Source organism: Macaca fascicularis, chromosome 10 (genome assembly GCF_037993035.2).
Source record: "Macaca fascicularis isolate 582-1 chromosome 10, T2T-MFA8v1.1".
Lineage (NCBI taxonomy): Eukaryota > Metazoa > Chordata > Mammalia > Primates > Cercopithecidae > Macaca > Macaca fascicularis.
This window is the reverse complement of record NC_088384.1, coordinates 26,516,390-26,535,454: the sequence shown is the minus strand read 5'-3', so window position 1 is coordinate 26,535,454 and position 19,065 is coordinate 26,516,390. Positions and strand designations below refer to the sequence as shown.

General features: G+C 49.5%; 1 protein-coding gene across 2 annotated transcripts in view; it reads right to left on the bottom strand.

Moving 5' to 3' along the window:
• KIAA1671 (KIAA1671 ortholog) overlaps positions 1 to 19,065 on the bottom strand; it is a 253,647-nt gene that overhangs the window by 234,004 nt on the left and 578 nt on the right. The window lies entirely within an intron of this gene.

Below are 19,065 nucleotides of genomic sequence, written 5' to 3'. Positions count from 1 at the left end.
TTTTTTTTTTTTAAGTCTATCATCAACTATTGATAGTGTTAGTGTACTTTATGTGTGGCCCAAGACAATTTTTCTTCTTCCAATGTGGCCCAGGGAAGCCAAAAGATTGGACCCCTGTACTAGATGATGATGACGATGAGAAGGAGGAAGAGGCACCAACCGTGTGCCTGACTGTGCTAGGAGCCTTTACATGATAAAGGCACATCTACCCTATTAGGTAAGCCCTACCATTAGCCTCATTTCATAGAGGTGGAAACCAAAGATGGACCAGGTTGTACAATGTATTGATTCAAATTCACAGAGCTAGAACAGCGCAGCTTCACTTCCCTATAGATGTCTCCAACCCCAAACTCCCCTCTGAAAGCCAGGCTCCATGACCTGCCCTGCCCTATGGCTCCCCCAGCCCTTTCCTCTCTGTGGCCTTCTGGGATCCTGCAGTGTCCAGGTGACATCATGGCTTTCAGGCCTTCTTGGAGGTAGCGGGCCAACCTTATCCTTCTCCCCTGGTGTCTCGAGCCTGTCCTCCAGAAGCCACTGCTGGAGTCAGCTGGGGAGGCAGAAGGGTTCTTGGTGAGCTCATTTTACAGGGGCCACCTCCCGGCCTGCTGGGACCATCCGGTGGCTTTAACTTGGACAATGCCCAGGCCTCGGCAGGGACAGGAAGCATCCCGAAGTGATAAAGATCAGGACTGGTTTGAGAGTTTGCCCAGAGTGCTTTGTGTGAGTCAAACTCCCTGGCCCAAGCCCCGTTCTGAACAGCTCCCACCTCGGGAGATAAAGAAAGCACCCCTGGGCCATGCCTGGGGGAGGGGGTCTTCTCTGAAGCCTGTTCTGTAAATCCACTAGTTATCAATTACAGCATCCATAGAAGGGGCCCCTCTCTGAAGAGTGCACAGACCTTAACTCATGTAATCCTCACAGCAATCGAGTTTTACAGAGCAGAAACCGAAGTTCATATTAGGTAGTGATCTCCCTTCTGTCACACAGCCAAGCGGTTACAGAGCCAGGGCTGGAATATAAACCACCTCAGTGTAAAGCCCACATTCTACATGTGCCCCAAGACAAAGAGCTGAAATCTCAATCAATATGTATGTATGCAGGGTGTGATGAACGCGTCTAAATCAGAGCCCAGAATATTAGCACCAGTTATCTTTAGAATGTGGGATTATGAGTTTTATCTCCTTTTTGTTTATCTGTACAGCCAGCCCTCGGTATCTGTGCGTTTCACATCCATGGATTCAACCAAGCTTGGATGAAAAATATTGTTTTTAAAAAATGGATGGCTGCGTCTGTAATGAACATGTACAGAGGTTTTTATTGTCATTATTCCATAAATAATACAGTATAATATTTCTTACATTGGATGAGGTATCATAAGTAATCTAGAGATGATTTAAAGTATTCGGGAAGATATGTGTAGGTTATATGCAAATACTACACCATTTTATAGAAAGGACTTGAGCATGCTCAGATTTGGGTATCCGAGGGAGATCTGGAACCAGTCCCCTGAGTATACCAAGGGACAACTACATTTTGAAATGTTCGACAATAAAAATGAGGCCGGGCATGGTGGCTCACACTTGTAGTGCCAGCACTTTGGGAGGCTGAGGTGGGCAGATCTCTTGAGTCCAGGAGTTCAAGACCAACCTGGGCAACAATGGGAGAGTCTGTCTCTGCAAAAAAAATTTTAAAAATTAGCCAGCATGGTGGCACACGCCTGTAGTCCCAGCTACTCGGGAGGCTGAGGTGGGAGTATCGCCTGAGTCTGGGAGGTCAAGGCTGCAGTGAGCCATGATTGCACCACTGCACTCCTGCCTGGGTGACAGGGCAAGGCCCTGTCTCAACAAAACAAAACAAAACAACACAAAGCAAAACAATAAAACAATAAAAATGTATTGCTGGATAATAAGGATAAAAAGAGCATAAAAATTATCAATTTGGAAAATAAGAAGAGAGTCATCTCATGACAATACATGCATGGTGTGGAGGGGAGGCCAAGTAAACAGACGGGTCCCCCAAATGATAAGACTATGTAATCAATAAAAGTCTGGGAATGTCTCAGTACTCCAGACAGCTCCATGCACACAGTAGGGGCTTTACTTAACATCACCACCTACCCAAATAGAATTGCATGGACACTCCATTTGTCCCAGTGTTCACCATGTGACCCTGCTAAGAGCTCCCAGCCAGGCTGAAAGACAGACATCAGCACCCCCATTCCATGGGTACGGATGCTGGGGCGGACACAGGAAACCATTCCCACGGCTGGGGAGAAAACAGAGCCAGGACATGACTGCAGGCTGCATGGCTCCGGACCCAGGCGGCATCTTCTACTATAGGCTGCAGCTGGAGTCATAGGAGAGCCACCTTCCCGGGGTGACTCGGGCCTCAAGGACAGGAACTGGATGGCACCCAGAGAGCCTCCAGGCATGCCCAACAGACTCTAACCAAAGCCAGGGGAGATGGCTCACACCTGCTCTGCTAGGTCAGCCAGCATTCTGGGCATTCCAAAAATTCCTCCATGCTTTTTGCTGCCTTCTCCGCTGCCCTGCCACCCCCTTTCCCTACCTTTTAATGAATCAAAGGAAAGGAAGCCAGAGGGGCTGTGATTAGGACATCTGCATCAAGACAGGACTTGGAAGCATTGCCACTGCCTTTCTCGAGTTAAATCTGACACTAACCAGGCACCTCGCCTCTCCAAGAAGAAGGTGGTCTGCTGGTTGCCAAAGCGTCCTGTCTCATCCAAGTCTTAAGCGTGTCAAGGAAAACGGTTTTGCTTCAAGCCTGGGGGACAGTGGGGCCGAGGCTGGGATCAGAGCTCTAGGCCTGCTGCTCTCTGCCTCCTCTTCTCTGTCCTCCTTGAGGGAGGAGGCCAGGCCCCAGGCAGCTCTGAGGCCCAAGGCCCAGCCCAGGCCTTGGTAAACAGGAGGTGCTCAACAAATAACAAAGAAGAAAATGATCAACTATCCCAAGAAAGGACACCTGGCACTAGAACTTCTGATGGGAGAAAAGGTATTGCTGATGGAGTCAGAGCTTTGCAGGAGGAAGACCTGAGTTCCAACACAGGCTCTGCCACCTCTTACCCCAAGCTTATGACATTGACGAGGCCTTTACCTCTCTGAGCCTCCATTTCCTCAACTGTAAAGGGGGCTGGTGATACCAAACTGCCTGAGTCGTTCCGAGGATTTGACAAGAAGGCACCTAACACAGTATCTCCCTAACAAGGGACTTGGCACACGGTAGGCCCTGTCAGCAAACTGTGGTGTTTCTAGGTCCTGTCTTTCAAAAGTCTGGTTTTAATTCTTCCCGGAATGTATGGCAGAAATAACAGGCTCTAGAATCTACCTATCCAGTTCCTTGTCCTCCAGAGAGGGGAAGGGGTATACCCAGGAACACACAGCAGAGAAGCTGGACTAAAACTCAGGAGGCCTAACTTCAGGCCTAGAACCCATTCATTTATTCATTCATTCATTCATTTGCAACAGGCTTTTGCTCTGTCACCCAGGCTGGAGTGCGGTGACACCGTCACAGCACACTGTAGCCTCAACCTCCCTGGCTCAAGCTATCCTCATACCTCAGCCTCCTGAGCAGTTGAGACTACAGGTGTGCACCACCACAGCTGGTTAATTAATTTTTTGTAGAGACAGGGTCTCACTCTGTTGCCCAGGCTGGTCTCAAACTCCTGGGCTCAAACAATCCTCCCACCTTGGCCTCCCAAAGCACTAAGATTACAGGCATGAGCCACCATGCCCAGTCTAGGACTCATTTTAATACACTCTGTATTCTCTCTCACGGCCTAGAACCTCTTCACGTGGTAAGCACAGTCCCAGGTAGGCAGGTAAGCAATCATTCGAAAAACAAAGACAAGCGCTTTCCAGTGCTGGGGCCTAAAATGAAAGGGAAAGACAAACTTGGGCAGCTTCCCAGGCCAAAGGGCACTGGGAGTTCCCTAACCAAGTTACTCCCTAGCCCTGCCCAGGGCACTGGGCAAGGCCAAGACCCAGGCTTCAAGTCCAGACAGGCCGGGCGGTGTGAGTGCACAGTGACCTCGGTGCACCCAATGCACCCGCTGGGCTCCCCTTCTGCAGGGAGGTCCTGCAGACCCAAAGTCTCCTTCCCTCGGCAGTGCTCGCTAAGCCATCAGTAAACGGGACTCCCCAGAAAAGGCTTTCCCCCCTGAGGAAGCAAAACAAAAAGAAAAGAAATATCAACACAAAGTCAGCTGGGAGCCTCAGCCCTGACCTGGTGCCTGTGAAAATACAGCTGTTTCTCCAACAGGCAGGGGTATTGCACTGGAATGAGATTCTCACGTATTCATAACAAGGCTCTAGTCCTCCCTGCCTGCCACTAGCTGGAAAGCAAGGCATTTCACCTCTTGGAGCCTCAGTTTCCTCATCTGTAAAATGGGAATAACACTACCATCTTTCTTCACAGGTTATTATGAGGACCCTATAAAATAACACACAGAGTCTATGTCAGAGCAACTGGCTTATAAGAAGCAGTGAATCAATGTTAGTTTTTACTTTTATTACTGCCATTGTTGCTACTTCTGCTACTACAACAAACAAGGAAGATTTACATTATGATTTATAAAATAATTCTTTGGGACAACTTACACACATTTTTTAAAACCTTAAGTTCATCCTTTTTTTTTTTGAGATGGAGTTTCACTCTTGTTGCCCAAGCCGGAGAGCAACGGCATGATCTTGGCTCACTGCAACCTCCACCTCGCGGGTTCAAGCGATTCTCCCGCCTCAGTCTCCCGAGTAGCTGGGATTACAGGCACCTGCCACCATGCCCGGCTAACTTTTTGTATTTTTAGCAGAGACAGGGTTTCACCATGTTGGCCATGCTGGTCTCAAACTCCTGATCTAGTGATCTGCCTGCCTTGGCCTCCCAAAGTGCTGGGATTACAAGTGTGAGCTAATGTGCCTGGCCTAAGCTCATCTTTTTATGGGGGAGGTCTCCCTTTTTTTTTTTTTTTTTGAAACGGAGTTTCACTCTCGTCACCCAGGCTGGTGTGCATTGGTGTGATCTCAGTTCACTGCAACCTCGGCCTCCCGGATTCAAGCAATTCTCCTGCTTCAACCTCCTGAGTAGCTGGTATTACAAGTGTGTGCCACCATGCCTGGCTAATTTTTGTATTTTTAGTAGATACAGGATTTCACCACATTGGCCAGGCTAGTCTCAAACTCTTGACCTTAGGTGATCTGTCTGCCTCAGCCTCCCAAAGTGCTGGGATTACAGGTGTGAGCCACTGTGCCCAGCCGAGGTCTCCCTTTTTTTTTTTAAGAGCCTACTATGTGCCAGAGACTTTATAAATGGTTGCTGTATCTAATCTTACAATGACCTCACGGAAGAAATTTTGTCATCTTCTTTCTGCAGAAGAACTGAGGCTCAAGGAGGTGAAATCACAAGTGCAAAGCCACACAGCATCAACATGTGGGAACAGGATCTAACACTAGGATTTTTCGGCACTGCCCATCCTGCTTCACCACCAGAGGGGCAACAGCAGGAGTGATTCAGAGCATGGCGGCTGGAGTCAGGCTACATGTATCCCCATTCCCCATTCCCAGTAGTATGGCCCTGGGCAAATGACTCCTTCTCCGAGCCTCAGTTTCCTCACCTGTAAAATGGAGTCACAAGAATCAAATACAACAATGTATAGGGGTAGGGCATGGTGGCTCACACCTGTAATCCCAGCACTTTGGGAGGCTGAGGTGGAAGAATCACTTGAGACTAGGAGTTCAAGACTAGCCCGGGCAACATAGCAAGATCCTGTCTCTACAAAAAAAATTTTTAATTAGTTTGACATGGTGGCACATTCCTGTGGTCCCGGCTACTCAGAAGACTGAGGAGAGAGAATCACTTGAGCCTGGGAAATGGAAGCTGCAGTGAGCTGCGATAGCGCCACTGGACTCCAGCCTGGGTGACAGAATACCCTGTCTCAAGAAAAATAAATAAAAACAAGAAAAGTACATAGGAAAATGATGAGCACAGAGCCTAGGACAGAGTTATTATTCACTTGTTATTTTTGGGTTTTGTGGGTTTTTGTTTTTGTTTTTGTTTTTTTTTTGCTGTTTTTTGTTTTTTGTTGAGACAGAGTCTCCCTCTGTCTCCCAGGCTGGAGTGCAGTGGCACAATCTCAGCTCACTGCAATCTCTGTCTCCCAGGTTCAAGCAATTCTCCTGCTTCAGCCTCCCAAGTAGCTAGGACTATAGGCATGCACCACCATGCCTAGCTAATTTTTGTATTTTTAGTAGAGACAGAGTTTTACCATGTTGGCCAGGCTGGTCTCAAAATCCTGACCTCAAGTGATCCACCTGCCTAGGCCTCCCAAAGTGCTGGGATTACAGGTGTGAGCCATCGTGTCCAGTCCTATTTTTGTTTTACTACAGATAACATTATTATTACCAAAAGCAGGATCTGCATAAAGATGAGAGACAGCCTCAGTTATCTCCTACAAACTTCTTTTTTCTTTTTTTTTTGAGACGGAGTCTCGCTCTGTCGCCCAGGCTGGAGAGCAATGGCGCAATCTCGGCTCATGCAAGCTCCGCCTCCCGGGTTCACACCATTCTCCTGCCTCAGCCTCCCGAGTAGCTGGGACCACAGGCGCCTGCCCGACTACTTTTTTGTATTTTTAGTAGAGACAGGGTTTCACCGTGTTGTTAGCCAGGATGGTCTCGATCTCCTGACCTCGTGATCCACCCGCCTCAGCCTCCCAAAGTGCTGGGATTACAGGCGTGAGCCACCGCGCCCGCCCTTTTTTTTTTTTTTTTTTTCTTATTTTTTTATTTTTGAGATGGAGTTTCACTCCTGTTGCCCAGGCTGGAGTGCAGTGCCATGATCTCGGCTCACAGCAAGCTTCGCCTCCCAGGTTCAAGTGATTCTCCTCCTGCCTCAGCTTCCCAAGTAGCTGGGATTACAGGTGCCCGCCACCAAGCCCGGCTAATTTTTTGTATGTTTAATAGAGATCAGGTTTCGCCATGTTGGGCAGGCTTGTCTCAAACTCCTGACCTCAGGTGATCCGCCCGCCTTGGCCTCCCAATACATGATACATTTTTATGGAGTGAACAACTGAAGGAGAGGGTGAGTGGCCTGTAACCCTGCAGCTATCTCAGTGAGCCCTGCGGATACTCATAAACCTGGGCTCCCGGAAGCCTGCTGTGTGCGTCCATAGTGGCGCCATGTGAGTAGTTCTTAGATCAGAGCGCCCCGTGACTCTTCCCCGGCTGGGTCAGGGCTGCTTCAGGACTCAGGAGGGCTGCGTGGTTGGTAAAGGCACCTTGGCCATCCTCAAGGGGTGACCCGTATTAGCTACAGGGGGAAACCCCACCGCCTCAGCAGCAGGGACCCAAAACGCATCCGCTTCTCATCACTCCTTTCCCCAAGGACCTGGTGGCTCCCAGGAAGGGAGGCAACCTCTCTGGGCCTCCACAGACTAATAATAATACTAGCAATCCTAACAATACTAGCTAAGGCGCGTGTGAATTCATTCGCAGGTGCTATGTGTTAACACATTTAATGCTTGTCAACCTCATGAGGCAGGCTCTATTATTACTCCCAGCTTACAGATGAGAAAACTGAGGCCCAGAGTGATTAACTGCCTTGCGTTAAGGCCACACAGCTGGTAAGTGGTGGGGCTAGAATTTGAATCCAAGCAGTCTGGCTCCAGGTTCCCTGCAATATTCCCAAGGGAATGGGTGGCAGAATTCCTCATTGTGCCCCTATCAGGACCCCCTCAGCTCCATGCCAATGCTCACAGCCACCATCTGGTTATTATCTACCTCATGCCAAGCATTTCACAGTCCTTATTAATGGGTACAAGCACACTGTGTCCCTTTTACAGACAGGCAAACTGAGGCTGAGGGATGCGAGGAGGCTGATCAAAGGTCACGTGGCCCATAATGGGCAGAGCTGGGATTCAAACCCAGACCTATCCCTCCCAGTCTCACCTTGGCGTCGCTGCGTTCTCTCACTCTACTGGCTACAGGTATCATGGCTCAGGGAACTGTAAGCCAGCTCCAGCACAAAAATCATCATCAAGACAATCATCCCTCATTTCCCACCTCACCTCATAAGTATAAAGCACCTCCTTATGCAGTAATATCTCTAAGCTTCCCAGCAGCTTGCCAGAGAAGACAATATTCCCATTTTCCAGATAAGGAATCTGAGACTCAGTTGGTGAACTGCCTGTCTCTAGTTATAAACTCAAACCAGGTCTCCTTACCCAGAGCCTCTGCTCTGTGACCACTTGTCCACAAATCATGAGCCATGATTCTTACCCATGCCCTCCAGGCAGACTCTCTACTCCTGCAAGGACCGGTCCTATCCCATCAGAAACATAATTGTGGCGGGTTCTATTATTGTTCAGCAAATATTTATTCAGCCTCCATGAGAGGAGTAGACTTCAACTCATTGATGTCAGGCTTGCCATGTGACTTGCTTCAGCCTATAGCATGAGAGCAGAAGTGCAGCTTCTCAGTTCAGAACGGAGGCTTCTATTGTCCACCACAGAAGAGCATGCCCTGGCTGGCTGCCACCCTTCAGCCTGTGAATCTGGATGAAGATTCACGAGGCAGACCTGAACCCAATCCAAAGCCTAGGGCCAGCCTTGCTGGCAAAGCCTAGGTAATGCCAGCCAAGCTACCTGCTGACTTGTGAGCATGAAACAAATGTTTGCTGTTAAAGGCCACTGTGATGTAGGAGATGTTTGTTACACAGTATGATCACAGAAAAGCCTGACTAATACAGGGACCACGAATGTCCAGAAAGACTTGTGTGTACGTGGGCAAATATCTTCCAAGACACAGTCACCAGCAGTTTGTATTAAAACCCAAGGGCCAGCCGGGCGCGGTGGCTCAAGCCTGTAATCCCAGCACTTTGGGAGGCTGAGACGGGCGGATCACGAGGTCAGGAGATCGAAACCATCCTGGCTAACACGGTGAAACCCCGTCTCTACTAAAAATACAAAAAAACTAGCCAGGCGAGGTGGCGGGCGCCTGTAGTCCCAGCTACTCGGGAGGCTGAGGCAGGAGAATGGCATAAACCTGGGAGACAGAGCTTGCAGTGAGCTGAGATCCGGCCACTGTACTCCAGCCTGGGTGACAGAGCGAGACTCCGTCTCAAAAAAAAAAAAAAAAAAAAACACCCAAGGGCCAGGCTGGGTGTGTTGGCTCCCAGGTGGGAGTATTGCTTGAGGAGTTTGAAACCAGCCTGGGTAACATGACAAAATCTCATCTCTACAAAAATACAAAAAATTAGCCAGGCATGGTGGTGCATGCCTGTAATCCCAGCTACTTGGCAGGCTGAGGTGGGAGGACCACCTGAGCCCAGGAGGTCGAGGCTGCCGTGAACTGAGATCGCACCACTGCATTCCAGCCTGGATGAAAGAGCAAGACCCTGTCTCAAAACAAAAACAACAACAAAAAGAATCCCAAGGGCCACAAAATATTGTGTCACTTATAGGAACTCTCACCTTCCCTCAGGCCAGAGGCCGTGTCCTATGGCCACAGACAAGAGAGAGCCAAACACTGTTCCTTCTCTCTGAAATATGCAAAGAGGCTGTCTCTCGCACAGCTGTGGTAAGAGTGTGAAACGTACAGCCACTCTGCTGGGAAAATGGGCAGGTCAGGTCAATGTTCTAAACACCCTTCATCCCCAAAATTTCACATCCTGGAATCTGTCCTCCAGCCTACCGCAACAAGTATGCAAAGACATGTCAACAGGGATGTTTACTGCGGCACTGTGTCATAACAAAAAAAAAAAAAAAAAAAAAAAAAAGGCCGGGCGCGGTGGCTCAAGCCTGTAATCCCAGCACTTTGGGAGGCCGAGAAGGGTGGATCACGAGGTCAGGAGATCGAGACCATCCTGGCGAACACCGTGAAACCCCGTCTCTACTAAAAAAATACAAAAAACTAGCCGGGCGAGGTGGCGGGCGCCTGTAGTCCCAGCTACTCGGGAGGCTGAGGCAGGAGAATGGCGTAAACCTGGGAGGCGGAGCTTGCAGTGAGCTGAGATCCGGCCACTGCACTCCAGCCCGGGCTACAGAGCGAGACTCCGCCTCAAAAAAAAGAAGAAGAACCTGAAAAACAACTCAATGTCCATCAAGAGGGGATCGGTTAAACAAGTTCATAGCACCTTCATGCACTGGAAATTATTCAGCTTTTTGTACTTTTTTTTTTTTTTTTTTGAGACGGAGTCTTGCCCTGTCACCCTGGCTGGAGTAAAGTCGTGCCATCTCAGCTCACTGCAACATCTGCCTCCCAGGTTCAAGCAATTCTGCTGCCTCACGCCTCCCGAGTAGCTGGGATTAGAGGTGCGTGCAACCATGCCCAGCTAATTTTTGTATTTTTAGTAGAGATGGGGTTTCACCAAGTTGACCAGGCTGGTCTTAAACCCCTGACCTCAAGTGATCCACCCGGCCTCCCAAAGTGCTGGGATTACAGGCATGAGCCACCACAGCTGGCCTTATTCAGCTTTTAAAAAGAACGAGGTAAATCAACACATTCTGAAATGGGAAAGTACCCAAATATATTTTTAATTCACGTGTGAAATTATTTGTTTTATTTTATTTATTTATGTATTTTTTTTGAGACGGAGTCTCACTCTGTCGCCAGGCTGGAATGCAGTGGTGTGATCTTGGCTCACTGCAACCTCCGCCTCCCGGGTTCAAGTGATCCTCCTGCCTCAGCCCCCCAAGTAGCTGGGACTACATGGCGCGCACCACCACACCCAGCTAATTTTTGTATTTTTAGTAGAGACGGGGTTTCATCATGTTGGGCAGGATGGTCTCAATCTCTTGACTTTGTGATCTGCCCATCTTGGCCTCCCAAAGTGCTGGGATTACAGGTGTGAGCAACCGCACCCTGCCTCTTTATTTTATTATTGTTACTGTTGTTGCTGTTGTTGTTCAAAGAATATGTTTACATATATGGATTCGTTGGTTTACTCCAAGGCTACGTCCTGAGCACCAACTCTGTGTCTGGCAGTACCAGTTAGGAACAATACAGACAGCAATGAAGGTTAAGTAGGGTTTCTGCCTTCTAGGAGCTGAGAGTAGAGGGGAAAGTCATTAATAATACTAACTCCACAATGACCACTACTAGTAATAATGAGGATAATCATAACAGCATCTACACATATTGAGCACATACCATCTGCCTCCCCACTTACTGACAAGAAAATGGGCTCAGAGAAGTTAAGTCACCTGCCCAAGGTCACACAGCCAGTAAGTGGCAGAGCTAGGATTCAACTCCTTCCATCTGGCTCCAAAGTGGATGTAAAGATAACTTTGATCATTTGCACAGTGTGATAGGAGTGTGGAAGGAAGTCAACAGAGCATGTGTGTGTGCAAAGTTTCTAGATTGTCAGGAGAAGCTGCTGGCTCTCTCAGAAATAGGATTGGGAGTCTGGCATAGGAGACTCACTTTTTACTTTCTAGAATATTATTTTGCCATCTTGGAAGTGTTTGGTGTATTATACATTATTTTCATAATACAAAATAATTTTGATGTGTTTATCATTTCTGACTCAGTGATGTAAACATCCAAAGATCATGCTTTGGAAATGTATTTCATATTCTTTTTTTAATTTTGAGACAGGGTTGCACTCTGTCACCCGGACTGTAGTGCAGTGGCGCAATCTCGGCTCACTGCAACCTCCCCCTCCCAGGTTCAAGCGATTCTCCTGCCCCAGGCCCCTGAGTAGCTGGGATTACGGACGCCCACCACCACGCCCAGCTAATTTTTGTATTTTTAGTAGAGACGGGGTTTCACCATGTTGGTCAGGCTGGTTTCAAACTCCTGACCTCAAATGATCCACCTGCCTCGGGGCCCCATAGCGCTGGGATTACAGGCGTGAGCCACCATGCCCGGCTGTATTTCATATTCTTAATGGAGACAAGGCTATAGAACATTTCAAAGGTCACTTAACTGAGCAATTAACAAATGTAGCTGTGATAGCTTCTGCTCAGAAGTCAAGTCCATAATTATTTGCTTATTTGTCTCATCTTGCCTTGCCCCCTTCCTTCTTCTCGTACAGTTGACCAGAGGATTCCTAAGGGCAGGTGATCTTTTGAATTTTTCACAAGTAGAGTGCCTTGCCCACATAAGACGGTCATTAAATATTCATTGCATTGAAGGAAAAAAAATATGTGTGTGTATATGTGTGTGTGTGTGTGTGTGTGTGTGTGTGTGTGTGTGTGTGTGTGTGTGTGTGTATATATATGCCTCGATTGTTTGTTAGCTTCCTTTTATTTTTACTATTTGAGACACAGTCTCACTCTGTTGCCCAGGCTGGAGTGCAGTGTCATGATCTAGCTCACTGCAACCTCCGCCTCCCAGGTTCAAGCGATTCTCATGCCTCAGCCTCCCAAATAGCTGGTATTACAGGCACCCACCATTACGCCTGGCTGATTTTTATTTCTTTTATTTTTTTATTTTATTTTTCCAGTAGAGATGGGGTTTCACCATGTTGGCCATGCTGGTCTCAAACTCCTGACCTCAAGTGATCCTCCCACCTCAGCCTCCCAAAGTGCTGAGATTACAGGTGTGAGTCACTGCGCTTGACCAGTTTCCTTTTATTTTTAATTTCTATTTTTAAAATGTTTATATATTTATGTATTTATTTATTTGAGACAAGATCTCACTCTGTCTCAGGCTAAAGTGCAGTGGCGCAATCAAAGCTCACTGCAGCATCGAACTCCCGAGCTCAAGCAATCCTCCTGTCTCAGCCTCTGAATTAGCTGGGACCACAGCCTGACACACTGACAGGCTAATTTGTTTTTCTTTTTTTTTTTTTTTTTTTTTGAGACGGAGTCTCGCTCTGTCGCCCAGGCTGGAGTGCAGTGGCGCAATTTCGGCTCACTGCAAGCTCCGCCTCCCGGGTTCACGCCATTCTCCTGCCTCAGCCTCCCAAGTAGCTGGAACTACAGGCGCCCGCCACTGCGCCTGGCTAATTTTTTTTTTTTTTGTATTTTTAGTAGAGACGGGGTTTCACCGTGGTCTCGATCTCCTGACTTCGTGATCCACCCACCTAGGCCTCCCAAGGTGTTTTTTTTTTTTTTTTTTTTTGAGACAAAGTTTTGTTCTGTTGCCCAGGCTGGAGTACAGTGGCACAATCTCGGCTCACTGCAACCTCTGCCTCCCAGGTTCAAGCGATTTTGCTGCCTCAGCTTCCCAAGTAGCTGGGATTACAGGTGTGTGCTACTATACCTGGCCTTTTTTTTTTTTTTTTCTTTTTTGTATTTTTAGTAGAGACAGGGTTTTTCCATATTGATCAGGCTAGTCTCGAACTCCTGACCTCAGGTGGTTCGCCTGCCTCTGCCTCCCAAAGTGCTGGGATCACAGGCATGAGCCACTGCGCCTGACCGCCAGGCTAATTTTTAAAGTTTGTTCTTTTTTTTGAGACAGCGTCTTTCTGTGTCACCCAGGCTGGATTGCAATGGCATGATCTCAGGTCACCACAACCTCCAACTCCCAGGTTCAAGCGATTCTCCTGCCTCAGGCTTCCGAGTAGCTGGGATTACAGGCGCCTGCCACCACGCCTGGCTGATTTTTGTATTTTTAGTAGAGAGGGGGTTTCACCATGTTGGCCAGGCTGGTCTCGAACTCCTGACCTCAGGTGATCCGCCCACCTCGGCCTCCCAAAGTGCTGAGGTTACAGGCATAAGCCACCGCACCTGGCCTTAAATTGTTTTTTCAGAGACAGAGTCTCGCTATGTTGCCCAGGCTGGTCTCAAACTCCTGGGCTCAAGCAATCCTCCCATCTCTGCCTCCCAAAGCGCTGGGCTTACAGACGGGAGCCACTGCACTTGGCCTTAGGTTTTTTTTTAAATGGCAGCAGTTTGAGTAGTGAGAATAGGCAGAAGCACCCCTCCTTGTGTCGGGAGCCACGGAAGCGGGAAGGGCATGGCTTTGACGCAGACAGCTTTGGGTTCAAATCCCAGCTCTTCCACTTTCCAGCTGCGTGACCTCGCAGCAAATCAATAACCTCTTGAAGCCTCAGTTTCATGAACTGCAAAGTCGAGGGTCTCGAAAACAAGCACCACCTGGGTTTGTTGTAAAACATATATTAAAAAAAAAAAAAAAAAAAAGCCAGGTGCCTATAATCCCAGCACTTTGGGAGGCCGAGTTGGGTGGATCACATTAGGTCGGGAGTTCGAGACCAGCCTGACCAACATGGAGAAACCCCATCTCTACTAAAAATAACAAAATTAGCCGGGCGTGGTGGCACATGCCTGTAATCCCAGCTACTTGGGAGGCTGAGACAGGAGAATCACTTGAACCCAGGAGGCAGACGCTGCAGTGAGCCGAGATCGTGCCATTGCACTTCAGCCTGGGCAGTAAAAGCAAAACTCCGTCTCAAAAAAAAAAAAAAAAAAAAAAAAAAGGGAACAAAAGAGCTTAGCCCAGATTCTGGCTTAATGGCGCTGCTCTGATGCACTATGTGCTTTACCTGCATTCTCCCCAGTCCTCCCATTTTACAGAGGAAGAAACTGAGGTCCCAGGGGGACATGGCTTGTGTAGGTTCACACTACTATAATCTGGACAGGTGAGTGGAAGGAGGAGTGTGAACTCCTGGACAGGGATGCTCCTGCCCTCCTCTCTGCCCCAAACCTGCCAAAGCCTTCAGGTTTAGAAATTCAGGGAGTGTCTGGGGTAAAAAAGGAATTTTTGCTGCCTATGGTCTAACTTTTATTCATTCAGCACACCCTGAATTCTAGGTATATCAATTAGCTTGCAGTTCTCCAGGCGATCTATGCCTTTGCCAGTGCTGTTGCTTCTGCCTGGAATGTCCCCAGCCCTCCCTCCTACTCATCCTTTAAGACTCAAGTGTCACCTGTGGGTCACTCCCTCTCTCCCCCCAACACACACATGCACACACCAGGTTGAGCAAAGCACCACACACCTGGAACTTATCCTGGTGACAGGCTATAGTGATAATAATCACACCACCCCTTACAGAGCATAGATACCGGGCGTAGCCCTGTCCATGCACTGCTTCGTCAAACTCACGTAACAGCCCTTTGAGAATGGGAGTATCCTATCATGAGCCCTTTTTACAGATAGGGAAGTCGAGTCTCAAAACCACAACCATGCCCAAGGCCATGGCCAGGAGAGAGCAGGGCCAGGGTTTGCCTGGAGTATCTCTGGATGACTCACTCCCTCCCTTCTTTTTTTATTTTTATTTTTATTTATTTATTTATTTATTTTGAGACGGAGTCTCGCTCTGTTGCCCAGGCTAGAGTGCAGTGGCGCGATCTTGGCTTACTGCAAGCTCCGCCTCCCGGGTTCACGCCATTCTCCTGCCTCAGCCTCCCAAATAGCTGGGACTACAGGCGCCCAACACCACACCCGGCTAATTTTTTGTTTTCATATTTTTAGTAGAGCCGGGTGCGGTGGCTCAAGCCTGTAATCCCAGCACTTTGGGAGGCCGAGACGGGCGGATCACGAGGTCAGGAGATCGAGACCATCCTGGCTAACACGGTGAAACCCTGTCTCTACTAAAAAATACAAAAAACTAGCCGGGCGCAGTGGCGGGCGCCTGTAGTCCCAACTACTCGGGAGGCTGAGGCAGGAGAATGGCGTGAACCCAGGAAGCGGAGCTTGCAGTGAGCTGAGATCCGGCCACTGCACTCCAGCCTGGGCGGCAGAGCGAGACTCCGTCTCAAAAAAAAAAAACAAAAAAAACAAAAAAAAACATATTTTTAGTAGAGACAGGGTTTCACCTTGTTAGCCAGGATGGTCTCTATTTCTTGATCTTGTGATCTGCCCGCCTCAGCCTCCCAAAGTGCTGGAATTACAGGCATGAGCTACTGCGCCCGGCCAGCTGGCTCCCTCCCTTCCATCCCTGCCTCCTCCTGGAAGGCTCCTTCGATTTACCCCTTCTACATCCAACTCAAACCCACCTTCCTCTGTTGCTTCCCTATTGCTTAACCTGAACCCAAACATCCACTAGTTGCAAGTTGGAAGTGAGTTCAAATTCCTGCTTTGCCACTGCTGCCTGGCAAAGACCTCACTATGCCACAGAGGCCAGGATCAGTGAAGTGGGAATAATATGCCCCACGTCTCCCCACAGGAAGTCCTTGAGGACTGGCATGGTTTATGGCTCCCCCTGAACAGGCAGACAGAGGGTGCTAAAGAAGGTTTGCTAAACTGAATTCAGTACTGACACCACCTCCTCTGAGGGGTTTCCTTCCCCCAGGTAGACTGTTACACCCACCTTGAGGAAGGGATCTTCAAAGTGAGTGGCTCTCTAAATGTAACACTGATCAATGTCAAAGTTGTCAGTGAGCACCCTTCCACACCATTGGTCTTTACGTCCAGTCCACCATAGTCTCTCGCCTGGATTTTTTTTGTTTTTGTTTTTGTTTTTGTTTTTGAGATGGAGTTTCGCTCTTGTGGCCCAGGCTGGAGTGCAGTGGCGCGATCTCGGCTCACTGCAAGCTCCGCCTCCCAGGTTCACGCCATTCTCCTGCCTCAGCCTCCCCAGTAGCTGGAACTACAGGCGCCCGCCACCATGCCTGGCTAATTTTTTGTTTCTGTCTTTTTAGTGGAGATGGGGTTTCACTGTGTTAGCCAGGATGGTCTTGATCTTCTGACCTCGTGATCTGCCCGCCTTGGCCTCCCAAAGTGTTGGGATTACAGGCGTGAGCCACCGCGCCTGGCCTCTCACCTGGATTTGTTTTGCAGCCTGCTTACTGGCCCCCAGCCTCCTGGCATGACCCTCCGATCATCCAGCCTCCCCACACCAGCCAGGGCAAGCTTCCCAAAACACACATCTGACCCTGCCTCTCGCCTGCAGAGACCCTTTCACTGTGATCCACAGCACCCCACGCCCCAGGAATAAAGTCCAAACCACTAAGCATGGCTGGCCTGGCCCCAGTCAACACCCTAGGCACTCCCCTACCTCCAGGCTTCTGCACAAGCTGTTCCACTTCTGCAGTCCATAACACCAACCTCTTCCCACTGGCTGTAGAGAAAACTAAACTCTCTGACTCCCATCCCTCCTCACAGCCAAAGGCATCAGCCCCTCCTCCTATGATCATGGTTCTCCCCTTCCAGACAAGTGCCTATGTTCACAAAGACTTTCAGGGCATAAAATATCCCCTTAAGGATGTGGCTGCTAGCCTCATCTTTGATACAGTGTCTTGAAAGATTTGTTGAAGGAACAAATGATAAATAAATGAATGAATGCACATATAAAATATCCCTGTGAGGCCGGGCACGGTGGCTCACGCCTGTAATCCCAGCACTTTGGGAGGCCGAGGCGGGAGGATCACCTGAGGTCAGGAGTTTGAGACCAGCCTGGCCAACATGGTGAAACCCTGTCTCTACTAAAAATACAAAAATTAGCCAGGCAAAATGGCAGGCCTCTGTAATCCCAGCTGCTCCAGAGACTGAGGCAGGAGAATAGCTTGAACCCAGGAGGCGGAGGTTGCAGTGAGCCGAGATAACGCCATTGCACTCTAGCCTGGGCTACAGAGCAAGACTCCATCTCAAAAAACAAAAGAAAACAAAACAAACAAACAAACAAAAAACAGCCCGCAGGACCTCCATGGGGGCAGGGGCAGCTTCCAGCCTCTGAACCTAGGGTGAGAACTGTATCCCCAACATCCAGAATCAGTACTAGACTGCAGGGCAAGCTGACTGCTCCATAGCTGGAAAATAACTCTAAGAGGACAGATCCTGAGTTGCCCTAGGCCACACCATTTCTACAGTGCTCCTGACATAGGTGCTCAGTACATGCTGGTTGATGGAGCCAGCCAGTTCATATGCCCAGCTGAAATATATGCCCAGACACTGCATTGAAACTCTGCACTTCTCTTGGTTAATTGCACCCTTGACAAGCATGCAAATCCTTTAAAAGGATCCCCCTGCCAGAACCACCAAGATCTGGGCTTGTGTCTGTACAAATTCCTCAGGAACTGTCCCTGCCTGCAACAGGAAGGAGGGAGGCGCCAGAGTCTGGGGGTACACACGCATGTTTGTCCAGAAACCTTGATGGATTAGCAGAGGGAAAGCCAGGCCAAGGGAGAAGCCTTGTCCAAATGTCCTGGTTACTCATTAGCCAAACCTCAGAACTTCTCTCTGCAAGGGGGGATCAGAGGGGCAATTAACCCATTTGGAAGAAAGGTTAAGCTAAATAGCTCTCTAATCCTGCAGTTTCAAAGACAGCAAGTAGGGTTTCTGGAATCTTTAGATACTGTAAGGCAAGCACAGGGGATGGGGCATGGGAAAGGAGAGGCCATAGACTGAGGGAGGCACTGATACTTATAGAGCCCCTACCTGTTTCATACCCTTCATTCCGATCCATCCTGCCAGTCTCCTAGAAGAGGGAGGATGCAGACCCTCCTAGGCCAAGCTCATTTTGCCCAGAAGGTCCCTATCTGGACTCAGATAAGTGTTCTGCCCAAGGTCACAAAGAAGGTGCAAAGAAAGTGTTTTTCTTTGTGCAACAGGTACAGTCTTTTCCCTTCCAAAAAATAATGGCTGCTCCTGGCTACAGAAAGTTCAGTGCCGGCGGGCAGGAAGCCCTGGCCACCTAGGCATCGCGCGGCGGAGGTCACACGCCTGCTTCGGGACTGGACGAAGAGCAGGGTTTTAAGGCGCGGCGCCCCCACTCCCAGGCAACTGTGTGCCAGGAGGGCGTGAAAAGGTCTGGCTCTGGTGGGGGTCAACGAGCCGCTTCCCATCCCGGGAGCCCCACCCGTGAGACCGGGTGGGCCGCGCCGCCATCGGGGCGGGGATCACGCGGGCCTGCCTGGGAACAGGGGGACTGAGGCTTAATCTCATCAGGGCGCCTCCGCCCTGGAAAGACGAGCGGAGCGGGGCGCAGGCCAGGCCGGGAGGACGCGTCCAGAGCCTCCGCGTCCGAGGGGCCCCGCGCGCTGCCCTTCTCACGCCCCCCGAACCACCCCGCCGTCCTCCGGGCTCCCCTCGACCCAGACTCCATCTCGCTCGCCGCCCTAGCTTCCCACTGTCCACCTCCGGGGCCTCCAACCCGCACAGATGTCCAGACCCTAACAGCTTCAGGCTGAGTAACCCAGATCTCCAGCGATCC